Genomic DNA, 22,843 nt, shown 5'->3' with positions numbered 1-22,843 from the left:
AATTACTGCTGTACATGCATTCATACTGAAAAGTGCACTACAAGTATCCAGAAAGTTCACCTATAATGGTAAAAAATCCCATATGTTCAGCCTGTTGGACAAGGACACTCTGTCAGAGCTAGTCGCTAACTCACTAACAGCAGCAGATTCTATTTTTTTCTCCTAGAACGCTACAAATGTCGTTTGTGGCGTTTAAGTTTGAGAGTAATTTTTCACTGGTCCCTTATTCACGAGGTGACACCATATTGGTGACACCACCGCATTTTATCTTCAAGATCTCAAACTGTTTCCTTTCTTTAATGTTTTATTGTTTTATGAACAATGCTAATAGATAAATATCCACTTGCAGAAATTAGTAAATGATTAAAGACAAAACTGTTGATTGATCACAGTCCATGAAGGCCAAAGCAAAACAGTCGCCCGCATCAAGCGGGGTTTTTCCCCTCAAAGATGTTTGTTGGGCAAGGATTTGGGCAAAATGGTGCTAGGTTTATTTACAGGTTTATATACGTACACGTATGTAAACCTGTACATACACGTATGTACGTATGCACGCAAAACCACAACCTTCCGGGCGGCGCTAACTACAATAAATATCACAGACAGAATAAAAGACATGACATAAAACACAACCATTAGCAATTTTAGTTTGAATTTTTTTTTTTTTTTGCATTGACGAAAAGTTGAGTTTTGCTAGTATATGCTGTCAACAACAGTTCGTAGAAAGAAAATCAGAATTGGCCAAAATTCCAGTCGGTGCTTCTTTAATATTTATTCACTGTGGACTTCAGCTACCACAGCTGAACAGTGGGAGATTTTGGAACGATGTGTTCTCTGTCACCGTCACTGAAAAACACTGCTCAGGGAATATTCTGGAAGAAAGGAGATTCAGCCCACCAGGAAAGTTCTAGACACACCAGGGAGGTCCAGAGTTGCTCTTGATGCTCTTTATTAAGAAACTTGATGTCTCTGTGCCAATCTTACTGTATGTTGTTACCAGTGCTTTTTATAAACCCTCGATTAGACCCCACTGACAAACTTCTACTTTAAAACTGGAAAAGACCAGCCTGTAAGTAACGAGGTCATCATATGGTCAAAGAGCAACAACAAGCTGCTGTAAAAACTGTGAAAACTTTTTTTGGGCAGATTTTGGCACTTTTGCAAAAAAATATTCAGTCCAGTTTGCATTATCATGCTCGTATGCAACAATAAATAACTCTTCTCTACAAATTTGACCCCTCTCCCCCAAATGGCATGTCATGTCAGTGCAGAGTAGCTTGTACATACAATGCATCCTCTGCATCACCCGAGCCTGTCTCCGTCTAACTGATGTGCTCCTCCTCAGTTGCACAAAGAACGAGCCTTCGTGCGAAAGCTGCATGAGCCAACAGATGGGAGGAGGTGAACTGCGGTCGCCCTCTAGGCCATTCTCTTTTCTTCCCACTCTAGAAAGCAAAGATTTACTGCAGCGGTGCTGGGGAAAGAAAAAAAAAAAACAGCCTGAAACATCTGGAGAGCCTAAGCATGGTTGGCGGTGACAGTGGCTAATTTAAAGGTAGTAAAAGTGTTAGCAGGGATGAAGTGGAAGAGTGATGGACAGCTGTATTCCCGCGGCTGACCGGGGTGTGAAGACACTGTGGAGCAGAAATTAAGGCCCTGAACAGGCTGGAAGGAGGTGATGGCTGTTGTGGCTGTTGTGGCGGTGGTGGCGGGGTCTCATCGGACCAGACTATTCCCACCAGCTTTAGATTCATTAGCCTGGAGAACAAGCAGGGAGAAAAACTGAGGTAGAAGGAGAGAGTGAGAGCAGGTTGAGACAAAGGAAAAGATGAAACAAGACAGGCAGTGAAAGGGAGAGGAGAGTGATGAGTGAGAGAGGGAGAGGATCAATCAGGACTCACAACAATAATGGAGGGGGGTGACACCCCAATCACAGGCAAAATCTCACTGTAATTCTGTTTGCCTGCCTCAGAATATGAGCGTAATTGCCACGATCGTTTATGGGCGACGGCAAATCTAGCCCCGGATTATTGTTTTCCTCCGACTGATATGAACTATTCCATTTGTTCCTCTGTCTGCAGAATAGTGTGTACTTCCTGCAGTACACCACGTCTTGCTCTCTCGATGCCATCCCTCTAAAAAGAGTCAAAAGACAGGTTGTCGCAGAAGCTAGATTTCACCACAAAACTATGAATCTAGGATAAGAAGAAGAAGTAAAAGAAAAAAAAATCATATTTTTTATTTCATTTATTTATTTATTTTGGCGTACCTGTCCAGAAAGCATGCATATGCATGAGCCCATATGGATAGTGGGAGGAGAGGTAGGCAACTCGATCCCTGCAGTTGAAAACTAAATAGCGAGGTTGACCCATTTTATCTTAAAAATCCATCCACAGTAAGCGAATACACCTAGAGCCTGGTTGTTTTTTTAGCCACAAGCATGCGCGTATGTGTGTGTGTGTGTGTGTCTTTTCCGACACTCCCAAAACACACACTCGTTTGTTTCAGCCAAGAAGGGTAATGAGACAGCCTGCTTCGGCAATAAGTTTAATGTCACAAAGAAAGGTCTTTTTTGTGGGTGTTTTTCATTGAGGGAGTTAATTGCTGAAGAGAATTAATTAAAAAATGTTGACTGGAGAATTGTACATTGATTACTGTAAATATTCTCCGGAGTTTTGCTCTACTAATTGAGGAGCATTCTGCCTGGTGCATCTTATTACGTGGGCTACAGTATTAGCTGCCGTGCATCCTTGCCAGTATTGATTTTTTTTTTTTTTTTGGTTTGCTTTTGCTTTGATGAAGTGCATTACACTCAGATCACTAAAATATCTGAGAAGCACAAACACAAGTTGAAATTATGATATAAGATATAAAAGTATTTTCACATTTAGTGCTGTTTTCTCACGGTTTAGATAAGAATTCGTACACCCGATTTATACCGGTACTAGCCCAGAAAGGAAACGAATTGTTAAATGGTTGTGATGGGTTTGTTGGGTAGTAACAAACCATGCAATCACAATATAGCGATCCTATGTGGCAGGCTGTAAATTCATCTAGCTTGCTCATTATGTTGATGTAATAACGAGTACTGCATATCAGTATAAGTAACTGTTGCTCAGGATTTATTAGCTCCATTGATTAGCTCACTCATCATGGCTGATACATAAGTATAAATAGAAGCGGTGACACTGCCCACTATGGCGTAGTCTCTAGGGGCATTCGATGTGATACTGGGATGATAGAGTGAGGTATCTACCATCTGGAAGGCCGGTGGATCCATTCTACAGTTACTTAAGTCTGCATGTCAAAGTGTCCATTGGGCAAGACTCTGAACCCTGAGTTTTCCACAATGCATCCATCAGAGTGTGAGTGTGTGCACAAATGTTAGACAATGTGCTTAGGTATAGAGCTTGGATGTGTGTGTGATTGGGTAAGGTGTGTGTTGTAAGGTAAAGACCCTACAATAATACAGAAAAAAACCCCAACAATTACCACTTGGCGATAGTGGGAAGAAAAAACGTCCTTTAATAGGAAGCAACCTCTGGCAGAACCAGGCTCAGGGAGAGGCCCCAACCAGTGAAGGGTGTCGTCCTGCAGAAACTGCGTCGCTATTTGTGGATGCATTTTAGAATTTCTGGTTCCTGTCTGGCTGAGCTCTTAATGTGAATTTCAGTTTTATGTGTATTTCTGTGCATGTAGACACCAACAGATTTGACAGTTTTTGACTTTTACTCTCTGCTTAGGGCTAGCAGCACATCATTATCCTTCATCAGCGCTTTGCCATCACCCTGTGAATAACAAACGGCCAGGTAAAGACTCCTTGGAGTTCAAATATGAACAGAATTCACTGAGACAACATAAAGTACAAAAGCTAATGGTAGAAATTGAAATTCATACCATTTACAAGAGAGCAGAAGAGCCAGAGTGGTGCAGGGAAAGCATTCAGAGTGCATCATTATCACCAGTCCATTATGCCAGTGGGTTTCTGTGTCCAGATACTTGGTCATGTCCTATAAACAGAGACAAAGTGAGCTGCATCTGCATGTACTGGGTATACACATTAATCTTTCTTTGTACCTGGAAAAGCCACATTAACACCATTTGAACAAAGCGTCCGTCTGAACGAATCAGACTGACGCTCGCTTTAAACCTTGAGCTCCGCGCTACATCCGAGCACGCACGTCCACGTTAACCTTGTAGGACGTCCACGCTCAGGAAGACAGACAGGCCGACAGGTGGAGGACTGAGGCCTGGTAATGAAACATGACTGGTGACGGGTGAACAGGCAAGCAAAAGGTGGAACATCAAGCCCCACCACCCGGTACCCGACCCTGGAGACAGAGAGAGATGAAAGGGGAGGAGGGGGAAGAGAGAGAGAGACATGTCAAAGCTGCATACATTGATTCAATAAAAATTCAATACAGCAAAAGGAAAAAAAAACACGTAGAAGTCTATGAGCTGCACCTCCTACGGTGAAGACAGAGGAAAGATCAAGGATCAAGGTTTGGAGGCCTATCTCCCCCTACCACCACTTCCCCTGCCAGTGGCGGACTCCCTCAGACATCGGTGCGTTGGTGGTTCTTTGTGTCCGGGGATGGGCGTCCAGGTACACACCGGCTCACTCCTTGGCGGCCGCTTATCGGGGCCTGGAGCCTGGGGCTCGCCCGGGCCACTTCGGAGGTGGGGTGCCCCCGGCCTCTCGGCCTGGGGCTCGGTCACTCAGGCGCAGCTGGCTGCCGGCGGAGCTCACGGGCGCGTCACTGCAACTCCCCCTGGCTTCTGCTCCGCGGCTGCTGAGTGAGCCCTCATCTGGGACTCTCCTCAGCTCTTTCCGGGACAGTGGCGCAGCTGCCCCTCTGTTGGTCTTCCTTGGTCTCTTGTGTTCTGGGGGCCTCTGGATGTCTGGAGTTTTGATCTCCTCCACACCTGCTTCACGCCCTGGAGGACGGGGCTGTGGCTCCCCCACACCCTCTAGCAGATTATTACATGAAGGAACCTTTTAAAAAAACAAAAAACAAGCGCGTCCATGCTCACAGGTGTACACACGGGTGATCACACCCACAAACTACACCCTTTTTGGCTCCTACCTCAAAGCACACTGTGTTCTGTTGATCTTATGTGCTGCACAATAATGTTTAATATTTGGTATTTACTGTCATATTCCCATATATCATTGTGATGTTGTTTATTCTATTACTCTTGTTCTCTTCTGCTTGCTTTCTTTTTTCTTTCTCAGCAGGTGATCCAGGTGATTGATATATGCATTTTTTTTTCTCTGCCCGTTCTGTTGGTTTTTGTCTTTTGCCCTTCTCCCCCGTCCCTCTTCTCAGCTGTTTCTCTTTCCCTCTTTCTTTCTCCCCTTCTTTCCCCCAGTCAAGTCTGTCCCGTATTCAGTAAGTGAAAATAAAATAAACAATAAAAGGTGAATCAAATGGACAAAAAAAAAAAAAAAAAAAAAAAAAAAAAGGAAAGATCAAGGATGCTTTAAAGTGAGAATTAGATGGGAGATAAGACACTGGAAGGAAGAACGAGAAAAAGAAGGAAGCAGGCTTAAATTAGATGGCAAAAGAGTCATAGGGTCAGATTACATGACAGTGGCCACAAGTGACCGCTTAATCATTTGGGTCTATGCCACTGAGATCACTGAGACTAACATCTAACACACCCAGTCATTTTGTTTCAGAAGCAGGCCTGAAATATGACAGAAACCACTGTTTCACAAAAGACAGACAAGGGTTACCTCTGGTGAGCGTCTAAAGGGGAAAGTGTTAAGAACTCGCCAACGTTAGGCCTGACAGAAACACATGATGGACTATGAACACAGCCAAGCAGACTAAGACCCGCTATAATGCAGCCAAAACCAGTACTGTACCTGGAAACACTTGCCAAGCACCAAATATCAACAGATCTTTAATTTCATGCAAGTCAGGTCTTTTGGTCTCTTGTTTTACAGCTGTATTCCTCAAAAGACCTGCCTCGACTCTGCCTCTGATTGACTCTGGCCCTGTCATATGTGCCTAACCAGTTATCTTAACATACCTCTATGAAGCAATGAATACTAGCCAATCAGAGCAGAGGCAGGACTTGGTACCGTAGATCATGGAGAGAAGCTCGTGGTTCCAGAGGAGTTTCAGTTGATTAAAAGAGTTAAATGATTTTTATTAATAATAATAATAATAATAATAATAATAATAATAATAATAATAATAATAATGGATTGGATTTATATAGCACTTTTCAAGGCACCCAAAGCGCTTTACAATACCACTATTCATTCACTCTCACATTCACACACTGGTGGAGGCAGCTACAGTTGTAGCCACAGCTGCCCTGGGGCAGACTGACAGAAGTGAGGCTGCCATATCGCGCCATCGGCCCCTCTGGCCAACACCAAATTCTATTTTGATTCTAATACAAATTTAATGGCACATAGGGTTGGTTAATTTCCGGCACTGATCACGGAAGCCCCTCCCACTTTCTGTTCAAACCATTTGATTGTGAAAAGCAGCCAATCAAAAGAAAGCCTGCTGAGAGGGTGGAAGAAGGCAGGCGAAATTAACCAGCACCTTCATATTCTAATGGAAAGAACAGAAACCAATGTATGTGTCACAAAAAAGGCTGTTGACCATTTTTACCTGATGGACTCAAAAGATATTTTGAGGTTGTTATGTTATAAACTCCTAATAAAAGAGAGGGTTGAGAACCGATGGATGCAAAAAGATCTTTAGTCCTCCCAGATTCAAACAATTGATAATGTGAGTGCAACACTAATCCACATGTGCAAAAATAAAACAGAGTTTCTTGTCAACTAAATTCACTTTTCATTCTTTTTTTGTGTATATGAAACTTTTCAGGGGTTGCCTAACTCTAGCCATTTCCTCTAAGCTTTTTAGAATTTTTTCATTGCAATTTCACTCCTTTTTACTCTCTTCTTCCTTCCTCTACCTCTAACCCCAAACCTGCCCCTTGCCTTTTTTCCTTTTTTCCTTTTTTGATTTTTTTCCCCCACCTTTTCTCCCCCTCTCCATCTGACTGGGAGTGTATCTACCTATCCAGGCAGTAGTGCTGGAGGGGTCCCCTCGGGGCTCGAGTCCTTTGCTCCTGGCTGTTTGATGTTGAGCCGGCACGGATGAGCCTCAGCCCCCACCCAGAGTTGGCTCCCCCATCATCAAACACCCCGGCTGGGTGCCAGGCCAAGGCTGTGGCCCTAATCAAACACGGCGCCTCTGCGGACCCCCTCGTACACTCCAAATGGGAGAAAAAGTCTAATTATCGAGGCAACCTTCAGCATCGCTCAGAAATGTCTAACACTCATACAAACTCCTGCTTCTTAGCATTTAGGTTAGGTGTGTATTAGAGTTTATTTTGCAAGGTTATGTGCTGCTGGTAAAGGAGGCAAATATTACAGGCAGAGATAGGGATGGGTATTGATAAGATTTTCACCATTCCATTTTTGATTCTGTTTAACGATTCGATTCTTTATCGATTCTCTTATCGATTCTTTTTTTTTTTTTTTAAAGGAGAACACTAAGGTCGATTAGCTTAGAACTTTGTTTTATATCTTCTCTTTGAACAAGATAGAAATTTAGGAGTAACATGGCCTTACAAACCCAACAGTGAGATCTTAAGAGATCCAGCCTACGGCTCTTCAATGGGGTGTCACAGGGTCCCCAGGAGAAAAAATTGTAAATGTAAAATAATAAAATAAATATTCTCCTGTAGCAATAACAAAGTATAACATAAATTATTCTGTAGCAATTACACAAGAATATCCAGTAATGTCCCTGCCTACAATTAAACACATTCACTTACCGAAAATCAGGGCATCTGCTGTGGTACATGGGTGCAAACCTTTTACCACAAACTTAGTCACTGCTCGGTGACATTCGTCTATCCTGGCCTGAAAGGAGACGCTACCAGTAGACTGCAGCGAGAGCTGCCAGCATCTGAGCCAGACTCTGTCTGTCTCCCTCATCATGGTCACCTAAATGCACAGTAATGGCAGGTTTTGTAATAAGGCAGATCGCACTAACATAATATGCACTGTTAGTTTATTATTTACCTGCCGCATTAACGGGAGAGGACGTGCAAACGTTACCGCTGCTGCTGGGTTGAGATTCACGAGTCCGGAGCAGAATTAAAAACACGACATTCATTTAAGGTCATCGTGTGTTTTGTGAGCAAATGCTTTTGCATATTCGTAGTGTTTCCTCCCTTAAATGAAATATCTACTTTGCAAGTATTGCAAGTTGCCCTGTTGTCATCCGTTCTCGTAAAGTATAACCAAACTTTTGAGCGTTTAAGCCACTTAGGCGCCTTGTTTCCTGCCAGGTAAATGTCACTCCGCAACGTGGTGACGTCATTCGGAGCAACTGGAATCGATAAGGGAATCGTTTGCAAAAATGGCAAACAATTCGAAGGAATTGAAACAATGGGAACCGGTTCTCAACAAGAACCAGGTTTCGATACCCATCCCTAGGCAGAGAGGACACTTGGGGAAAAAAAACCTGCACAAAAAAGTGTTAGCTTAGTAGCCTGCAATAGTGGTCAATCTAAACATTTTTTATCATGCTATAGGAAGTTTGATGTTGTTATAAGAAGTGCTTCAAAATCAGGAGAATCAAGGGAGGAAAACTGGCAGAGGAGGAGAAAGGCAGATGGAGAAGCTGAAGCTGTCCTTGGAGAAAAGGCGAGCGCTCGATTTTCTGTTTGCTGCCATTTGTCTTGAGCTGCTAAGAGAGATCAACAGTCCTCGGCACACAGATCAATATTCTCTTAACCCGCACCTAATCTGGTGAGAGTTTCCTCCAATTTCACCTTCCATACCTCCTCCTCCTTCTCACCCGCTTACCCGCCACTTTTATTTTCCCTCTCCTCTCGTTTTCAGCAATCATTTTTGGGTGTTGGCGTGACAACCATTTTTCATGCTCCTGGTCCGAGCAGGTGACACAGAAGGGAATGATGTTTCCTGATGCAAACAGAGAAAGTGTCTGTGTGTGTGTGTGCGTGTTGGTAAGGAGGGAGAGTGATGGATACGATGTATTGGTAGGACGCCGGTGCCGCCATCAGGGGCCCCTTGACGCTGGCAAGATAGACTAGCTGCCTAATCGGGCGCATGACATCGCAAATTCAGCCCCGCACACCTCCCTCCTCCTCAGCGAGCATTCCTCAAGGCCGTATCATGTCTTCTGTGTGTCACAGCAACTCCCAGCACGCTGTTCAGGCTGTTGTCAGAGCTGTCCTGTCTACTAAATGGAGCACTGTCAGTGTGTCCCTTCACTGTGACATTATTAGAAGGAAGGAAGATGAAAGTGTGGATAGGTTTTGGATGTGTGTTTGGTTTTGTTTGAGGTTTTGATGAGCGGATGTTTTAATAGGTTCTTTAAAGGTGGATTTCGGTGGATTGAAATTATGAGTGAAAGAGCGTTTCTCTCGCAGTCGCTAACAAAACTGGAATTGTAGTTATTTTTTCTTGTTTTATTGTATATATATTCATCTATATGATGCTACACCTTCTGTTGCTTCAGTCTGATCTCATTCAAATGGCAAATCTCAACTAGTGTGCACTATTTAAGGCAGGGGTGCTCACACTTTTTCCGCATGTGAGCTACTTATAAAATGACCAAGTCAAAATGATCTACCCACTACAAAAATCCAAAACATATACTTATTTATAAATATATTGAGGATTCTTTATATCTACAATGTATATACATGCATAACCGCAATATCCAATATTTCACAACACAATTAACTATGTAAATTTTTTGTCATTACCTGAGTTTACTCTGATGACTTGCACTGAATTGAATCAGCCAGGGATGCATAGTCCGGACAGTAGCTGCTGACGGCCAGGTTTAAGAGAAAAAACCGAGAGCTAAAAATTGGAGTTAACTCGCTGACTAGCTTGTCAGTTTTACTACACTTTGCGCCGCTGTTTGCGCATGCGCAGCGACCTAAGCGTCAGAAAAAATCTGATGTCATCTGACTGGCTTCCCTGTATCAATCAAGTGACGGGATGGATGATAGGCTGGCATCTATTTTTTTAATGCCATGCGATCTACCAATACTACCTTTGCGATCGACTGGTCGATCGCGATCGACGTATTGAGCACCCCTGATTTAAGGCCTAGAGACCAGTCAGCAACCCCTTGGCAACCTCCAATCACTAAGACTTATATCATGCATTTTTATGCTAAATGAGTACTCAGACTGCTTTCTTAATACAAGTTTCATTCACCTCATTCACTTACAGTCATACAAGCACTTTTTTTCTGTGTCTAAGCGCTTTTAACCTAACATTCACACACTAAAACAGTCTGCATCCAGGGCAACAGATTCAGCTTGTTGCTCAAGGAGATAGAGGAGCCAGGCAAGTACTGATTGGTAGATGGCCCGCTCTACCTCGTGATCAACAGTATTGTATTTATACAGTGTGTGTGTTAGACATTATGTTTTTTTTCCCCATTTTTAGGGATACAGTTCATGAGTTTGCAGAGGTTATGGACATGTCAGTGATACAAACCTTCAGAGGTCTAACCTTCTACTTGCTCTACCCCCTGACCACCGGATCCTGGATCTTTACTTTTTTTGCTTCGTCATCAAACCAGATAAGTTAATAAAGAAAACGCAGATATGCATTTTCTCCATGCTTGAAGAACTTTAAGTCCTGGACAGCCTCTCCTCCCCTTCGACAAGCCAGGGAGTGATTGGCAGGCCGCAAGAACAAAGCTGGTCTTTCACAGACATGGCCTGAAGTGTAGGCCTTCATCCATGGACGTACGTCAGCTGCCCCAACAGACAAAGCCAGCTAGTGTACGCCACATGTACTCAGGGGCAAGCGCCACACACAGACACAGTAACAGGAAGACAGCAGCTTCAGTTACCATGCAGCCGCGCGGATGATGCTCACGTATGCATTCAAACAAGAAAGCGTCCCACGCGCTCGCCCACACCACGATTGCATACGTGCACAAAACAAACACATACTGTACACTATGTGGAGGCATGCAAGCCGGTACCTACACACAAACACAAACATGCAAACACACACACAATAGCTGCTTTCTTTCACTTGCTGGCACAACAACAGAAGCCAGTCCTGATCCTGGTATACTTTGGCCCACATGCTCCAGACACACGCTGCTTACAGGATTATGTCACAGACGAGATGTTGTGTTAGGAAGTATTTACAGAATTATAGCAAGAAGCAGTCAGTATTTACCAAATTTCCACAAAAAATTGTTTATGATCAACTGAAAACTTTTGTTTTTACTCCAACTAGTCTTTAATTTAGTGTTGTTGTACTCACACCCCAAAAGAAAATAAGGTGGTATAAAAAAAAAGTAAGGAGAATGCACCAGAAATGTTGATCATAAGCTTTCAATACAACACTGAACTGTGTCTCATCATATTACATCCACTTATATACATCCAAGTCCAACCAACAAGTTGATCTGTAAAGAGGAAAAGTATCACACTGCCCCGATGAAGACCTTGTGAGAGCAAAACTTAATTTCAGACCATAACTATTCATAATGTTCATCCAACTTCACATCATAATAGGAACACCCACCTTTAGGGCAAAACAAAGCTCTCTTCCACAGCCTGCCAGCTTTATTTTAGACAGTTGGTACAGTGGCGCTTAAAGCCAGCCAACTCAGTTTGTTAACAGCTGCTAGCAAAGCAAAGAATTCATACAAACACATTAGCTAAATCGCACCAATCTGTCCTTCTCCACACCAAATCAACAATGGTGGGTCAGCTGAATTGACTGAAAATATGTTTTTGACAGTTTAACTTTACAAAGCAGTAAAAGTTTGAAATGTCCTGCAACACTATCTGTATTGACCGATGGATTAGTGCTAGAAAGCTAGCAAACATTACCCAGTTAGCTTTACCATCTTGTCCTCCATCTCTTCCACACCTCATCTTCTCTTTAAAGAACGAAAGTGTGAGTGGTCGGCGGCCTTTGAAGCAGCAGTTTCGACAACATCGCAAGTTCATCTCACACAGCTGCAATAATTTGGGTCATGTCGCGGTCTCTAACCACCCGTGACTGTGTCATAACATGTTTTAATTTTCTTGCTTTGAGAGGTTATATTCATACTAATGTTTTTAAAACACATGGAAAGCTGACAGACAGGCATGTGCTGTTGACTTCTGGGGTTCTGGGACGATCAAATGACTGAAATCTACGAGATAGACAAGCAAAACATCCCCATGTCTGGAGTCTATAGTGTTCTTATTATGGATAAAATGGTGTCTAAAACTACAAAGTAAAAAATAAAGTTGAAATTTCTTTTTCTGAAAAAAAAAAAAAAAAGAAATTTCTTTCTAAAACAATACATCCTTAGTGTAATGCGTCCAGGCGAATATGAAGAAAACCATTCACGAGCGATGATGAAGTCCCGATGAGACAAAACAACGCAGGTGTACATCCAGCTACGCGAGCACAGATGGTATCTCTGCCATTCTGGCACACCATTCACCACAGTTTTTCAAAGCTGGTGCATGACAACATTGATTCAACATTTAAACATTCGCTAGCTTTAGCTGCTACATGTGAATAGATAGCTACTGTACTGTCGGGAAGTGGGCCTGCATCCCAGTTGGCAAAATGACTATTCCAGACTGAGGGGCCGACGGTAAGGAGCATACAAATGAAAATAGCAGCAGAGAAAGGCGCTTGTCTCTCTCAAGCCAAGCATCTGCTAAGCATTTTAATGGGGATCAATGGAAGGGCAGGGACAGGAGATCGAGGGGTTGATTGGCTGGCCGGCCCGGCGCTCACACAGCCGCCGCTCTCCATACTGCCTGCACTGCTGTTTACAGCCAACACAAGCTGCTGCGACCTGCCTGCGCGCTCTGCACCAGCTGATGTGTATATCTGTGTGTGTGTATGTGTGTGTATTATAGGGATCAGTGAGTGTGTGTGCACAGCAGACTAGGGTGACAGTTGATATTGTTTGTGTGTGGATGCCATTTTTAGCCTTAAAAATAGAATGCGTATGCATGCGTTAACTGCATTAGTCCATGCGTCGATAAATGCGGGTGTGCACTGTGCAGATACAGCGGGTATTGTGCGTATTTGTCTAAATGTAAATCATCAGAGGGCATGAGCGACAAATTGCTCAATGAGTGTATCGTCTCCTGTTTGTCTGCTTTCCATCTCAGTGTATAGTTTAATTGCACACGCGCCCTCTTTCCTGTCATCAGCGCACACGCCGGAGCAGCACGGAAACAGTTAAAGTGATGCTTCCTGGCGTACCAAATGAATCAGATTAATATTAGCCAAAGCGAATGTCATCACTTCTCCCCTCTTCCTCCACCTCTCTACATCACCCCCCCCCCCCACACACACACACATACACTACCTTCCCTCCCTCTCCTCTACCTCCTCCTCTCCTTGCTGCTGCTGCGTTTGGGTTTCTGAGTCCAGGGCGGTAATGAGGGAACGTTATGCAGTGCCATAAACGGAGGGGCTCGCTGTCAGTGTGCATAAAGGATGAGACAGAGAAGATGGCGTTGGGGTCAGAGGGGGAGAGAGCGAGGGAGAGAGAGTCGAGGAGGACGGGATGGAGAATGTGTGTGAAGCCCGTTCCCTTGTCAACCATGCACACACACACACACACATACAGAGTGAGTGAGCACTCAACAGCAAGGCAGAGAGACAGCCTGGTGACAAATAGGCTCCCCTCTGTGCCCGTCTCACAGGTGCAATGCAGCACATGCAGCGCCACCTATGCTCAGCCGGCAGGAAGTGATGAAAGAAGAGTGGAACACCTCCCCACCCCCAAGTGGATGTGCTTATGGTCAACCTATCAAGAGTTGAGCAGCAGAAGAGCAAATAATTCTTGAGAAATATTTTCTAGGTTAAATCCTGAACACTACAGTGGACCTAGGAGCGCAAACACAGTGCAACTTAAGAAAAACAAGTAAAAGCACACAAAACACACCAGAGGTGTTTTTGGGGAGACAATAACGTGACGGACCAGCTGCGGAAGTGACAAGCTAACAGTTAACGGCTAATAGCAGATATGTATCTAGGGGATTACATGAATAATGTGATTACAACACACATTACCTGACATCTTTTTCTCCCTCACAACGCCTCTGCTTCTTTTAAATGTGTCTCAGTCCTTCACGTTTTGGTTTCTGTCACCTCTGCAGCTGTTCTGTCACGTTACTGTGTCCCGAAAAAAACACTTCCGATGTGTTTTCTGAGGTTTATTTGGTGGGTTTTTTTTGGTTTTTTTTTGTATTTCCATGATGTTTCATTCAACTTTTGTTCTTGAATATCCATTATTTTAATTAGAATTAGCATTAGAGTTCATCTGGACATGCATATTGATTATTTAGGCAGTATTTAATCACATATTCTAACCATATTCAGTTGATATTGTATTTTAGATCTCTGATTATACTCATCAGCATTTATTTACATCTGGATTTCTTTTATCAGAGCAAACATTTTCTTTTAAAAGGCAATTCTATTTTAATCAGATTGCAAATACCAACTTTTTAGTTAAGCTAGTCTTTTCTGTGAACTCTGACTCTTACCACTCTTACCATACCTGTTTAAGTACATGCTGTAGTTTACTTCAACTTCAGCTTATCGTACTGGGTCCTTAATTTTGAAGAAAAACCTTCATTAGTCCTGTGACAGGCTGACGGCCCGTCCACAGTGTAACATGCATCTCACTCTATGACAGCTGGAATAAGATCCAGCCCACCTGCGGCACAAAAGCTGGATAAGCTGTTAGGAAACACATGGATGGAAAGTCTTCTTTCTCACCGACAGTGCTGTACCTTTCTCCTGCAGGTACTCGGATTTCCTCCCACGGTCCAACGGCATACATGTTAGGTTAAATAGTGATTCTAAATTGGCCTTGGAGAACAACATCCTGTGTAATGTAAAAAATGTGGTTTGTATTCTAAATGCATCCATCCAATTAATTCAGGGTCACGGGAGAAAAGTGCCATATAAATGAATATCAGCATTGGCCTCTGATATCAACCACCAGAGTGTTATTTGTTCATGTGCTGCTATCATTCAGCAGTGTTTCAATGTACCAATGTCCAATCACTATATCAGTGCATCCCTACTTTCAGCATCTCCCTTATTCATAAAGGATTACCACAGCAGGAAGCTCTGCATCTTTGATTTGACCGTTTTTCACCAGATGTCCTTCCTGAGAGGAAACCCTCTTTTGCTTGTTAGGCAAATGTGTAAACTACTACACCATGAAGCCATTATATAACTGTGGGATACAACAAAGGTAGATTGGGTCATCTACTATTCAGAAGGTTGGTAGTTTGATCCCCAGCTCGTTTAGCATGCATGTTTAAGTATTCTTGGGTATTTACTGAAGGTGGTCACAACCATAAAGGAACCCGGAACAGTTTGTATGTGACAAAGTAGCATCTTTTCTTATAGAGCTCCAACCTGCATGTTGGTTTTGTGTCTTTGGTCATGATACTGAACACAGCTGTAAGTGTGTGAATGAAGCTTGTAGAAAGAAAGAAAGCCCGACTATGAGTCTATATACAGTGTATATTTCATGAGCTTGCTTCAGCTCTCTAACGGCTCTTCACAATCTTCAAAACTACATCAACATCTGGACAAATAGATGCTTATTTTTTCCTGGTTTAACTGTCAGTTTTTACTTTTGAGGTATTGTTTTTATTAGCACATGCTATTGTGCTAATAATATAATAATATAAATAAGCAGCTCTTTGATTCCTTTGTCATTATCAAATATGAATTCTAGGATTTAATGACTGTCCTGTGTATTAAAATGTTTAAATTGTTACATTATAGTATGAAGCAGGTTCTTGGTTTGTGAATAAAAGTCACTGAAATCAGAGTTACAGGCCGCATAAACATACTGTTTTAACCCGGATAGCTTTTCTGCAAATGACCAAATCCACACTCGCTGGGAGAAAAATGCAACCTGCAGTACATAAGCCCAAGAAATCGATCTGACAGATTAGCAAATATGAGCATTCATTGGCTTAATTTAGCTTGAAAAGTAACCTGATTTATAGGTAAAAAGGGTGTAAAATTAAATTAATTTCATACACGAAAGCATAGCTTTTGACTTTGTAGCTTTCACTTTGAGCCGGCACTCTTTCCCCGCTAATCGATGTCTGTCTGGAAGAAATCCAGCTCTCTCTCTCTCTCTCTCTCACACACACACACACCTTTAGAAAGCTTTCGATATCATTAGCTGTCATGTTTCACGGTAGGTAACACAACAGTGCGTGGGGATACACAGCTCACCACCGAGTCTAGAGGGTATAGGCTGTGTATTTGTGTGAGCGTGCGCTCACAAACAAGGATGCATGGTGAGTGTGTGAGTGGATTACACCGGGTTCACAGTGTGTATGGGGAAAGCGTGGCAGCAACTTGGCTCCATAATGGGATTTCTCAGTACTTCTGCACACGTACACACAAGCAGCAACACACAAACACACTGAGCTCACCCCAAACAAGCAGGTTAGCAGTAACAAAGCAGAGCACATATCCTGTCTTAGCAGTAAGAGGTAAGCTGCAGCAGAGCTCCAGCTCAGTTAAAGACACATATCCCCTCACCTCTTCTTCTCACAAAAGCCAGAGAAGAAGGATAGAAGGAGAGAGAGAAGGAGAAGGGGGGAGGAATATGTGCAGGGATCAGCTACATTAGACAGGGATGAAGAACACTGTAGCAAAGCTGGATGAAGGCGAGAGGTGGATGTAAAGGAGAAGCTATAGCGTACAGTAGCTACTTATACAAAGCAGAGATTTGTGTGTGAATTCTGGTGAGAGGTTCTATCAAAAGATTTGACTTTTTCAAATGATTAACGGCAGGATTCCTGCACTGTGTGACATATATGGTGTCAGGTGCTCCCTGTCAGTCAAACAGCTTGAGCTGTACTGCGTGAAACTATAGTGGTATAACTTTTATCGTTGCTCATCTGTCCTGGAAAAAACAGAAACCTATTGAAGATGTCGCTGGCAACAATGCAAATGATTTAGTGAGCTACATGTTAGCCTCACTGACAGTTGGTTAGCAGTAAACTGCACAGGTACAATAGACACACATGTATCTGCTAATTAGTACCAGATAGAAGACAGGCTGTAGTTTAATAGGCTGTAAACGTGCTTTTTAATGCTGTTAACATGGGAGTGTAGAGGGCTTGACTCATTTTTGGAGTCAGCCTCAAATAGCCACTAGAGGAACTGCAGTTTTTTGGCACTAAATTAGTAAACTACCATTTTTTTTTGATTCAGACACTTCATAGAGAGATATGCAAACGCAGTGTTGCAGACATTAGTGCATACCAAACGTTTTACCAGTCCTGAAACAGTCTGAACTCTCTTAGGCAGCTTTCTTGTCATGTCTTTAAGTCGTCTTCAGGAATAGTTCTCCAGGTTTTTGAAGAACAGTCAAAGCTCTTCTTTGGATGTTTCTGTCTTTTGTTCTGTTCTCTGTCAACATGATCGCACACTGCTTCAATGATGTCGAGGTCCAGGCTCTGGGGAGGCTGATCCATGACTGATAGTGTTGCAGTGTGTGTTCAATGATTTTACTTCATCTACAGTGTTTTTTGGATCATTGTCATGCGGAAAACTTGAAGCTGTTGTCAATCAGATGATTTCCAGATAGTATTTCAGGGTGGATCACATTCTGACTATACTTTTCTGTGTTCATATTTTATCAATTTTGACAAGATCTTCAACACCACTGGTTAAAGTCCAGCTAAAACCATGACAGAGCCTCCACCATGTTTTACAGATGGTTGTTGTACCTCTCTACTGACGATGATTTGAACCTAAACAGTTAAAATGTGGATTCATCACTACACCAGACCTGTTTCCACTGGTTTTCAGTCCAGTTCTTGTGTAATTTTTATACCTCAGTTTTCTCTCCCAGTTTCCCAGCTTTAAGAACAGCTCCTTGACAGCCACCCTACCACTGAGACCATTTCTGATGAGGCTTCATTGAACAGTAGATGGATCAAGTGATAGTCAAGATGCGTCTTTCGGATCCTTTTAATTCTTTGCTGGATTTTTTTCTGTTTCTTAAGGTCATAACTTTCAGATACCTGACACTTGACAACATTTTTTTAATTGTGTTTAGGTACAAGGATTGGACTGAAAATGAGTGAAAAAGCAGCCACTTGCCAAAGAAAATTTTTATAAGACCTCCTTTACGCCTGGAGAACTGGTTTAAGAAAAAAGTAAAAGCTGCTTGGAAGCATAAAGAAATGAGGGGTGCCATGTTGGACGTCGAGTTTTAGCTGGAGTGGCGATTGACGTCACAACATTTGGTATAGAACCCTAACTCTAGTTCACTGAGTTTGTTCCCAGCAGAGAGACATTTACTGCATATTCTCATTCTTATTAAGGGGATTTAATCCAAAAACATCCTCATTTAAATGCGTCTTCTGAGCTAAAATATTGATTCATCATTGTCAAATCACTCAGGCTAGAATTATAATAGTTTTAACACTTTCCTCTTTTTGAGTGTTTTTGGTCAAAACTCTGCCTTTAACACCCATGAAATGTGCAGACGTGTGCGATTACAACAGGACAGGTTAGGAGAGATTGACACCGGGGAACAGGGAGGAATGTGCACCTCTGTGGTGAGGACTAACCAACCACAGGCCGTCTAGGAACAGCGAGTGCCGCTAGCTCTATTTAGCAAGCTTTCAAACCACATCATTAGCCCTCACCATCCAGCTCTCCTCCCAGGTGTAGTGGAGAGCCAGGTGCACCTCTCCCTCTTTGTCTTTTTCCCCTTTCTGTTTGTCCCGCTTTGCCTCGCCGTCTCTCAATGTGTAACACGCACCTGGAGGGAACGCAGCCAAACTATCACTGTGAATGTCCTACAGGCTGTAGAGCACACAAATTACACACACTTTACTCTTCGAGGGCCAAAAGCAAACAAACACCTGAGCATAATGTGAAAATGTGTTTCGGGCGCGCCGTGTTTCTACCTTATAATTCCAGCTGAGAAAAAAAAAACATAGGGGCTCCAGCGTGGCCCCCCAAGATAGTTTTATCCTTCACTCTGCAATTTCCGTCAGTGTCTCTCCACATAAATTGTGGCACCATAGAAAGCATTGTGGGTAAATATTGCACATAGGAATCTGTTTAGATTGAGGCAGTTTAATCAAAGCCTCCTTTTAGGGGCAAAGAGCTGGTGTCAGCCAAATACAGCCTTTTTTTTTCTCCTCGACTCTGAGAAGCACAGAGAGGTGAGAACTCGATGTGCAGAACAGAAAGAAAGACCCAGCAACCGCCCCCCAACCCCAGCCCTCTCTTTCAATCTCTGCCCCTCTTTATCTTTTTCTGGTTCTGCGTTCATCCCTCTCTGGCTCCCGCTCTTAACTAATAACTCAAACACGGCCGACGTCCAGCTTTCTCTTTTAACTTTCTCATCATACTCCCTCTTCTCCCGCAGAGCCGAGGAAAAGTAAGCAAGGAAATTCTCCACGCTCAGGAGCTGGGGAAGACAACTGTCCCCCTATGCTTGGGGCTAAAGCGGGCCAAATAAAATAGCAAGTGCAGCACCAGGAAATGGCTAGCCAAACACGCAGGGCCATGAATCTGGGCTTGGCAGAGTGTAAGGATTTCTCCATGCACTCCCCAGACATCCTACATGACTATAGAAGTCCTTTTGTATTAGAAGGACGTCTCCCATATGGGTTTTACAGCAATCACAGTCAGAGACCATCACTGCAGATTTATGCCATCATTCAATATATTTCAAGTGCTGCCGCAAAGAATGCCAATGCTAATATTGATTAATGTAATTTAAGAGGGCTGTCTTTTTCTTCTCCCCTCAAAGGGAGGGAGTATGTAATCTCTTCAGTTTGTTTGTCAGTTTGTTAGCGGTGTCGCATTCACAGTTTTCAAGATATTATGTTGAATTTTGTTTGATGGTGGTTACCAATAACAGCTCGGGCTGGTTTAATTTTGGTGAAAACCCAGTAAAGGTCACATCAGATATGCAAAATCAGTAAAGACTTCATAATGTTTTATGGATCGTCTTCAAACTTCACAGCAGCATACTAGGCCTCGGGGGACAAGAGTGCCTCAGTTGGTTAAACATTTCACCTTGACCTTCATTGTTGGCGTCACAGTGACTCTTCACTGTCTCTAAGATACAGATGTAGGCGTTGTGACATCAGTCACTGATTTGTAGACTCACATTAAAGCTTCAGCTGCAGTTTTATCGTTGTTTGTGAAACTAAACGAGTATGATTTAACAAACACAGGTGGGCACAGTTAGAAAGTTTCATCCATTGACTGTCTGAGTGCTAATTTGTGCCACGTACCATGTCACATGTGGGAGAACTGTGGTTGGAGAGTGCAATGCTATTAAATTACTTTGACCATGGGCTGACAACTTGCAGTCTCATTAACTTTGAAATGGTTACTTGTGAGACAGGGACCAGGTCAGCAACAACTTGCAGCCAATTGTCGTCTTACTTTAGGCAGCAATAAAATGGCCACAAGACGGAGTCGGTCGACTACTAGTTTGCAATCAAATGGGGTCAAAATAGCAATTACATGTGATAATACAGATTAACTGTGTCAACAGCCAGAATTGCCAGATGTTTTGCCATCTGCATACACAGAAATTCACTTTAAGTGCTTATATTCAGAGTGTAGCCAGAAACTCATAGATTTGAAACAGAAATTCCTCCACAAATAGTGTCGTATTTGCTGCAGGATGGTGGTGTAACTATAAAATGACATAGGCATTCTGCTTGTTTTTATATAAGAATATAACCAGCTGAGTCCAGTCTTCTCTTGGTTAAAAGATTCAGTTAAGTCAATTGAATCAGGTGAAGCTGAGCAGAAAGCTAAAAAAAATCACTCCTGAAAAGTTGCCACGGAGGGAAAATGTATTTTTTCTTGCCATAAAGTTGGGCATTTTAACACGGAAGTCTATGAGGATTAACTCGATTTTCGAACCAGCATCTAGTGACCACAAAAAGAACTGCAGTTTGCCTATCATTTAATAACATTATTTATTTGCCAAATCTTAAGTTCTTCAATATTTGGCAGTTTTTAACCTGTAATTTGAGCTTTTATTTCAGTAAATTGTGCTTACCGTGCTTTTACGCCCCCCGTCTTTCGATGGGCACAAAAGAGACAGACCCGATCCACCACTGCAGGTATCTGAAGATCATCTGGAGCCTAGAGAAGCCATACACATGTGTGGATAAACCAGAGTGACTATGCTGTTGGTGATGGGTGAAAACGAACTGTTACTACCTTAAACCACCATTTCCATCTCAGCCCTCGTAACTTCTAAACCTTTTGTGTGGCAGAAATATGTTTTCCGATGTTAAGCGTTTAAGGGGGAATATAAAGAAAGCCACATAAGATACCATATGGCACTAGAAACTCCACCTTTATGGAACAGAACAAGAAAGCATCAGCTTTTTCCCCAACCCATGCACATTTACACCCTTTTTTGTTCCAGCAGGTGTGACAGTGACATTGTAATAAGTCAAAAATGAGGACTCGAGCAATCAGCCAGAGTTGTTCCCTCCAAATATACTCATGCAAATCACTAGACGAAGAAAAAAGGTGTTTAATTTAACGCCAGAGTAACAGAATATTTTGGTTTCCCTGGGGCCACCCAGTGCGAAAGAATTTGACACCGAGATGCTGTGAGGTGCTATACCAAACACCGCATAACACAGGCAAGCAATTGTGTGTTAATTTAGCTGACTGAGTTACTCTAAACAGGAAATTTTTTATTTATTTATTTTGTTTACACTTCTCCAGACATTTCTGGAGACTCTCTGCTCATCCCACTCACCTTCCCTCACCTTAGCCAGTGAGAGGGGGGCTTCTGTCCAAGACTTTGCTGTTTGCAGAGGCGACCGCAGAGCAGGGAAGCCAAAGATTACTCAGCCACTGTGGAAATGTTAGAGTGGGTGGCAATCGCTGGGGAGAGGAGGTTAGCAAAGACAGAAAATAGTTGCTGTAAGCGCGTACGAGCCATAAACGAACCACTGTGCCAGGTATGGAACTGAATGTACCCACTGGATCTGATACAAGTCCTGGACTTTTTAATCTTTTAAAGGTTCTTGTTCTGTTGTGTTTTTGTTTTTTGCAATACATTTAATTGTGTTTTGCAAATACACTTAAAAAAGAAAAGAAAAAAAAGACGGTGCCCTACAGCCAGACCATGACTAGAGCCCGGATATTGATTTTGGTGCTCTGGGAGGCTCGAGGTCATGAGAGGTGCTCATCTGTGCTGTGGAGGAGTTGTGAAGTACGGGGAGTGACTGGTGCATTAGTTAGTGGAATTATGCGGATCATGGCTGCAACAGCTAGAGGTACAAACGCTCACCGGCAGGATTAGATAATGCTATTATCAGTGTGATAGTAGCATTAGACAGAAGCATTAGCATGGATAATTCCACGGATTCGGCAGCGGAGAAATCGCCATTAAATCGTCGTATTATACCCAAAGAGATGAGATCCTGATATAGAAAGGCACTTGGGCTGCGAAGAATCAAACTTGACGGCAAATCTTTGAATTACGAGTCATCACGTTTCCCTGTCTCGTCGAGTAAACAGGTATTTAACAGAGGATGATCCGAGATGAAAAAAAATCGCTAGGACGAACACCCTCCCCATCTATATATTTGTTGCTTCTCCCGTCCTGAAACGCAGCACTAAACACTTTTCTAAGTTGCTGGCAGAAAGACAACAGGATTCGGGATGTTTCTTTATGGTCTATATAATATCTGATCCTCATAATGGGTCAAATTTTACTTCGAGGCACTCAGAAGTTACTACAAGGCCATCAAAAAATGCCTGTAAATG

General features: G+C 42.8%; 1 long non-coding RNA gene across 1 annotated transcript; it reads right to left on the bottom strand.

Annotated features, from left to right (window-relative positions):
- Window positions 1–4,647: 4,647 nt before the first annotated feature.
- LOC146547277 (uncharacterized) lies at window positions 4,648–21,946 on the bottom strand. Its single transcript, XR_014890758.1, has 3 exons — window positions 21,828–21,946; window positions 21,111–21,196; window positions 4,648–4,996 (listed from the first exon to the last, which is right to left on the bottom strand). It is a non-coding gene; the product is annotated as an uncharacterized LOC146547277 (long non-coding RNA).
- Window positions 21,947–22,843: the final 897 nt, after the last annotated feature.

The sequence above is a fragment of the Mchenga conophoros genome, linkage group LG23 (genome assembly GCF_057382185.1).
Source record: "Mchenga conophoros isolate Kocher_MC1m ecotype Shallow Benthic linkage group LG23, M_conophoros_male_GT1.1, whole genome shotgun sequence".
Classification (NCBI taxonomy): domain Eukaryota; kingdom Metazoa; phylum Chordata; class Actinopteri; order Cichliformes; family Cichlidae; genus Mchenga; species Mchenga conophoros.
This window is presented reverse-complemented; position numbering and strand designations above follow the sequence as displayed.